Here is a 7,789-nt window from a genome sequence, read left to right on the forward strand (position 1 = left end):
TCCCACCCTCCCCCTGCCCCCATGGCAGACAGTATTCCCCATTCTCTCTCTCTACTTTTGGGCATTATGGCTTGCAACACAGACACTGAGAGGTCATCATGTTTGGTCCATTATCTACTTTCAGCACACATCTCCCATCCCAACCGATTCCTCCAACCATCATTTTCTTAGTGATCCCTTCTCTATTCCAGCTGCCTTCTCCCCCTCCTTCCCCCCGTCAGGAGGCAGGCAAGTCCAGGTACTTTAAAAAAAGTTCCCGGGAGGTGGAGAGAAACCTGACTGTGCAGCTTTCTCCAACCTTACCCATAGCACTGTCAACTGTGGGGGGCGGAGAGATAGCACAGTGGGCAAGGCACCTATTTGCCTTGCATGCAGTCAGCCTAAGATTGTTCCCGGCATCTTGTATGGTTTTCTGAACACAGCCAGGAGTAATTCCTGCGTGCAGAGCCAGGAGTAAGCCCTGAGCATTGCAGGTTGTTCCTCACCCACTCCCATGCAAACAAACAAACAGACTGTCAATGGTGAGCAACTTCCCCCATCCTCCCTGTACTTCCTCAAGTCCCAGCAGCCGTACCCGTTCCCATCATCACCACCGTGTAAACTGGTCTACTAGCCCTATTCCAAAGACTCATAAAAAGAAAAATTCTTGAAAAAACAACAACTAGTCAAAAAAACAAAAACCAAAAAAATTCTGGGATACCCAGTCTCATTTGAGACCTCCAGGAAAGCAGGCCAAGTTCCTCCCCTACCAAAGCCCCAACAGCCAGATATACACCCCAAAAGCTGCCGCCATGCCTCAGGCCTGACTGCCCAGTTAAATATTCTGGGTTTTCTGGAGAGACATCTCCAAATAATCTATAATACCATCCTCCCAGGAGGAGCACACCAGATTGGATGGGGATGTAATGCAGAAGCCAGCTAATCCTGACTAACAAAAACATTAACATAGAAGAAGGCTCGACTAGCAGCCACAGCTTAGTAAAGCGTTAGGCAAGAACGTCACATCTCCATGATGGATACATTGATTTTCACAAATATTCTTTTGCTGAAATATTCTCTGATCATTTCATTCACCATTTTAGGGATAACAATCACTATAAAATAAATTATTGGGGGGCTGGAGCCATAGCACAGAGGGTAGGGAGTTTGCCTTGCACGGGGCTGACCCGGGTTCTATTCCCAGCATCCCATATGGTCCCCCGAGCACCGTCAGGAGTTGAGTGCAGAGCCAGGAGTGACCCTCATGTATCGCTGGGTATGACCCATAAAGCAAAAAAAAAAAAAAAGAAAGAAAAAAGAAAAAATCGTGGGCCTGCCATGGAGGCAGGCATGAGGGAAAAGGATGGAGGGAAGGTGACAGGAATGGGGGTTGGGGTTGGAATATTGAATGTTTGTCACGAATCATCAGGAACAGCTTTGTAAACCACAGTGTTTAAATAAAGTGGGAGAAAAAATAAAAGCAAGGGAGGAAACACGTAGGAAGCAGCCGAGCCAGGGCAGTCTCCGAGCTGACTCTCGCGCCCCAACCGTGGGAGGTCAGTTGCCGGTCTGTGAAGGTGCTGATGGAGGTTCTGGGACACCGGTTCTTTCCCTGAATACAAAACAATTTCCAGCCAAGACATTTAAGACCACTGGAAAACTGACTCTAAAATAGCATGTGAGAGACTGAGGAAAAAAATAAACCATGATTTAGTAAACGAAGTGATCCTCGGAGTCAGGCGTTCTCAGGGCAAGAGAAGGAGCAGAGGGTGGAGACCGTCGGGGCTGTGGAATCCTCCCAGAGACTCCCAGGGGCTCCAACTGGAAGTGGATCTCGCCAGGTTCACAGGCCAGGAAGTGGTGACAGCCCCCCCAACTCTGGGCAGTGGATGGAAGATTCTCAATAAGCCGGGGTGGGGGGGAATAGCTAATTTTCTAGCTAATGTGCCTGTAGGGGAAACTGAGGTAAGCAGCCAGATAGGAAGCATCTGAGCAGTGATTTTTTTTTTTTTGCTTTTTGGGTCACACCCGGTGATGCACAGGGGTTACTCCTGGCTCTGCACTCAGGAATTACCCCTGGTGGTGCTCAGGGGACCATATGGGATGCTTGGATTCGAACCCGGGTCGGCCGCGTGCAAGGCAAACGCCCTACCCGCTGTGCTATCGCTCCAGCCCCCTGAGCAGTGAATTTGAGAGAGGGAGAGAGAGAGAGAGAGAGAGAGAGAGAGAGAGAGAGAGAGAGAGAGAGAGAGAGAGAGAGAGAGACTAAGTGTCATAAACAACCAAGGAATGTTTGAAGGGACAAAATATATTCTAGGAAAAAGAAAAAAAATAAAGCTTAAGGGATTGCCCCACTTCCTGCTCAAGACGGTCCCGAGATCACTGACAGGAGTGGAGAAGGAAATCCCCAGAAAGGCCTCCAGGTATGATGCTTTCCTGGTAAGCAGTTGACCTGGGTGTGTTCCCCAGAAACACACACAGTCCCCAAGCACTGCCAAGAGTGATCCTCGAATCCTCGACAGATGTAGCCTGAGCACTGCAGAGCGTGTCTTATACATATCTTGTGTTTTGATCCCTCCCTAGCAATGACCCTCAGCCCAAGTGGAGGTAGTTTGGAAACAAAACGAAACCTGATACAATCAGTTTCCGAGAGTGACCAGCACCCCAGTTCTCAGAGCTCATGTCTCCTCTCCGGCACGCCCCTCTGGACGTGACTGTGCTCTCCTTTGCTGTTGAAATTTCTTTTGCTTTTGAAATTCTCTGTCCCCTCTCTCCTCGTGCCCACTTCCTGAACAAAGCCGTCTGGCTTCACTGCATTCAGGTGAGAGGCCGGGACTGCCGTCTGTGTCCAAGCCCGAGGCTGTGTCTCTCCTGGGCACAGCCTTGGTGAGGACCAAACTAAGGAGCAGTGATGTCATCTGGCAGGGAGCTGTTCTTTCATAGACCGTTTGCCATGCGCTGCTTCTCGTGACAGGGGCCACAACTCAGGGCAAGACCGAGGGGCCCAAGACTCCTCCCTCTGTTGGATGATAATGATGGCAGCCACATGTGCCCCAGGGCAAGAAGGATTTGATTTGAGGGCATGGACAGTTTCCATCCTCTGCTCAGGCCTCTTCTCACCTCATTACTCTTGCAGTTCCTCCACCCTGGCTTTGATAAGAATGGATATTTTTTGCCCTTCAGGCCTGTGCTTACCCTTGAACACATGCATCTCACTTGCTTGTCTCTTTTTAAAAAAATTATTTTGTTTTAATGAATCATTGTGAGATGGGGCTGGAGCGATAGCACAGCGGTAGGGCATTAGCCTTTCATGCGGCTGACCCGAGTTTGATTCCTCCACCCCTCTCGGAGAGCCCGGCAAGCTACCGAGAGTATCGAGCCTGCGCGGCAGAGCCTGGCAAGCTACCTGTGCGTATTGGACATGCCAAAAACAGTAACAATAAGTCTCTCAATGAGAGACGTTACTGGTGCCCACTCGAACAAATTGATGAGCAGCGGGATGACAGTGACATTGTGAGATACAGTTACAGACTTAAAAACTTGCATGATTACGTTTCAGTCATACAATGTTCGAGTACCCATCCCTCCACCAGTGTCCAATCTCCACCACCAATGATCCCAGGATTCCTCCCGCCACCGTCTGCCCCTGTGGCAGGCACATTCCCTCTTACTCTCTCTCTTCGTTTGGGTGTTATGGTTTACTGCTTGTCTCTTGCTTCTTGGCTTGCCCATTGCCACACTGGAGTAGCCTGTGTTCTCTCCTGAATGAATATTTCCTCTCTTTCTCTCCTAAGTTTGTTCAATAAAAACTACCTTCAAACACACAAACACAGAGAGAAAAAGAGGGAGGAAGAGAGAGAGGCAGAGAGGGACAGAGAGGAAGCAAGAGGGAGAGGGAGAGAGAGAGGGAGAGAAAAAGAGAGGGAAAGAGAAAGAGAGGGGGAGGGATATTTTGGCTTCACAGTATGGCATGTCAGGGTTTATTGTGCAAGAATGACAAGGGTGAGGTCGCCTCTGGTGAGTGAGTGCCCTAAATCCTGCCGAGGGCTTCACATGTGTTGTAGCGTTGAATCGTCCCAACCAGCCTGATAAAACTCTAACAAGGTGAAGGTGGCGGTGGGGGGGGGGAGCTGGAGCAATAGCACAGCAGGTAGGGCATTTGCCTTGCACGCGGTCGATCCGTGTTCGAATCCCAGCATCCCATATGGTCCCCTGAGCACCACCAGGGGTAATTCCTGAGTGTAAAACTAGGAGTAACCCCTGTGCATTGCTGGGTATGACCCAAAAAGCAAAAAAACAAACAAACAAAATCTCTAACAAGGGGGTCCGGGGCATAGCTCACGGGGTAGAGTAGGTGCTCAGCAGCACAGTGCCCTGACTTTCCTCCTCTGGTTCCTTCCCACTTGCCAAGCGTGATTCCTGGAGGTGCAGCCCTTCGTGACTCCCAGAGTCACAGCCAAGGGTCTCATCTCGAGCGTTTCCTAAAGCGTTTGCCCTTAACCTTCCCACCAACAGTGGCTGAGAGCCCCTTGCCCCCGATACTTCTCCAACCCTTGTTTTTGAGGTGGCATCTCCTTGTGGTTTTCATTTACATTTCCCCTGATGATCAGTGATGATCATAGCACTGTAGCACTGCCGTCCCCTTCTTCATCTATTTGCTCAAATGGGCACCAGTAACGTCTCCATTGTGAGGCTTGTTACTGTTTTTGGCATATTGAATACACCACGGGGAGCTTGCCAGGCTCTGCCCTGAGGGCAGGATACTCTCAGTAGCTTGCCAGGCTCTCCGAAAGAGGGATGGAGGAATCGAATCTGGGTCGGCCGTGTGCAAGGCAAACTCACACTGTGTGCTATCGCTGTGCTATCTCTCCAGCCCGATGATGATCGTAGTTTTTCAAATGCCTATTCGGCACACATATGTCCTCTTTGGAGACGTTTCCGTTCAAATAGTCCACCCGTAAACGTTTTTTAGAAGGTCACATTTGGCAGTGTGCACGGCTTGCTACTGATTTAACGCTCATAGCTGACTCCTGGGGGGGCTCTGGGAACCGCCAGAGGCTCTGGAGATGAAGCCTGGGCTGGCGCTGTGCAAGTCAGGGGCTCTTCCCATGGTGTGATCTCTCTGGCCCCCATAACATCATGTTTTAAAACTGTTAAATTGTGTGAATTCTTTTTCTGCCTCGGATATTAAGCCTTCGTTGGATGTGTGATCGGCCTCTATCTTCCCCCTCTCGCAGGTTTCTTTAGCTCTTCTGTTTTTGTTGTTCATAGTATTTTCTATGTAATACCAATTGCTCATCTTTACGTTCATTTCCCTTGCTTTCGGGACCCAAGGCATATTTTTTGTTGTTATTATTCTTTTGGGGCCATGCTCGGGGGTTACTCCTGGCTCTGCACTCTGAATCACTTTTGGCAGACTCCAGGGAGCATGTGGCTGCAGGGTACCAAACTTGGGTTAACTGCATGCAAGGCAAATGTCCTGTCCACTGTATAATCTCTCCAGGCCTTCACTGTATCACTGTATACTGTCATCCCGTTCTTCATCGATTCACTCGAACGGGAGTCAGTAACGTCTCCATTCGTCCCTGTCGCTTGCTAGTGTAGCCCGATGGCATATTAGGGGCTCTTTCAGGACCAGGGGAATGAGGACCGTCGTTGTTAATTGTTTTCAGCATATCAAGTACGCCACAGGTAGCTTGCCAGGCTCTGCCGTGCGGGCGGAATACTCTCGGTAGCTTGCCTGGGCCCGAGAGGGATGGAGGCTTTTGGGGCAGCCTCTAATCGCCTTTACAGGTGTTCCCAGTCTACCAAACATAAGCTTTTGGTCGACTGGCACTTTGTAACGATCTGCACACTGATAAACACGCACCTGCCTGTGTCTCTGGGCCCAGCACTTGGGACATCTATGGCCTCAGGTTGATCTCCTTGAGGTTGGATCTCCAGGCCTTAAGGCCCATTGAAAAACAAAACCAAAAACAATCATGCTATAAAACTCTATGAAGACATTAACTCAAATCCTATCTCATGTAAAGGTTTTAACTAAAAACTAAACTGAGATGCCCAGGAGAAGGATTTTAGTTGTATGTAAATCTATTAAGTAAATTGAGTGGATAAGAGCTTCTTAACTGAAATACTGTATATTATATGGTGCACATATTTATCAAAAGAGCTGAATTTCAAAATTATCTTCAGTAGAGAGCAGAGTTGAAATATTTCATTGATGTTCTAATAACTCTGATTAAGATGTTGCTTTTATTTTTTTAAGTTAAACTTTGATAAATGAAGCTTAGATGATTTAGACTGATATAAACGTTCTTGATTAAGAGGTCTAAAGACAAACATAAGAAATAGCAATAATGCTATTATTTGTATTGTGTTATATGGCAAGTGTTTATTTTTAAATATGCAATCTGCAGCTCACAAAAGCACACAGGTTTGTATTACACCTTCATCAGGGTTTGAATTATGTGCAAGAAATAAATATAATTTCTGAATTGTTCCAAACTCCCTCGCATGAGATCTCCTTTAGCTATTTCACACCCTGCAAAGTTTAATTTAACCATGCTAGTTTTATTTGATAGGTTAAAAGGAATTAAATTGGTTTTAAAATAAATTATGCTGCAAATAATAAAAATGCTAATAGGAAATATATTCCATAACACTAATACTATTTCTTGAGGCTACTGAAACCCAGTTATTATTATTACAGGCAGTCTTAGCCAACAATTGATCAATTTTTGAAGTGCATTTTGGGGACAGAGAAAAATAGGATGAGGAGAAGGAGGAGGAGGGGTGTGTGTGTGTGTGTATTGACAAAGGCAGGAAATTTCCACCTTTGTTGTCCTGCTTTTGTGGTCTAGCTTTCACCTTTTGTGGTCTTGTTTGAAATATTCCCTGATAGGATGCACCAATACATTATAAGTTAATATGTGTTTGTACATTTGTATCCTGGCCCAGGAACAAGTAAAAGAACTTTTCGATTCAAAACTACCAGCTTATGCCCTGTTTTAAGGAAAGAACTAACCCTAAATAAAGGACTTTTGGTTATGCACTTGTCATTAAGTTGTAGCAGATAAATATTCGTGTTCTTATTATTTCTTGAGTTTGTCAGACTGGGCGTAAGGAATGAATGGTTAACCTCTAGAGTGGTTGGATTAAAACAGCACTGATATCTAAGCTGAACCTGCACGTTGTTCCTTCTGCTTTTACATGGGGTTTACGAAGACAGGAGTGAGCGGTTCAAAGAGTGGATGAAAACATGAGAGAGGAAGACAAAGGGAGGGAAGGATGAGCAGGGAAGGAACAGAGAGAAATCAGGAAGGAGGGAAGAAAAGAACACAGGTCTGACATAACTTAGTTACAACTTCCAATTTAGAAAATCTCTTTAGAACCTATTAATTTGCCTTTATCCTCCTCATCGAATCATAGTGGAAACTGTGAGGGCAATGACGTAAAACTCATTTGACTCATTGTGTGTTACTTTTACAGACGCCATTGTGTCTCATCTTTTCAAAAAATGGCGCTAAACGACCTGCAGAGGGCGCACTTTCCTTAATTTAGTTCTTTGCATCTGCTTAAAGGGAAGGCAAGTTGCTTTATAGGATTGAAAAACGGAATCCAAAGAAAAGAGGTGAAGAAGATACAGTTTCTCTATTCCACCCCCCTCCCCTCTATCAAATGTCACAGAGTGGAATATGTAAAAGGCACAGAATGCGGGAGCTTTTCAGCATTTTTTTTTCCAGCTGATTAAAAAAAATCCATCTAAAAAAAAAATCCATCTTGATGATGTTCTTTAGGTGCAGGTAGGATC

The sequence above is a fragment of the Sorex araneus genome, chromosome 2 (assembly GCF_027595985.1).
Source record: "Sorex araneus isolate mSorAra2 chromosome 2, mSorAra2.pri, whole genome shotgun sequence".
Taxonomy (NCBI): domain Eukaryota; kingdom Metazoa; phylum Chordata; class Mammalia; order Eulipotyphla; family Soricidae; genus Sorex; species Sorex araneus.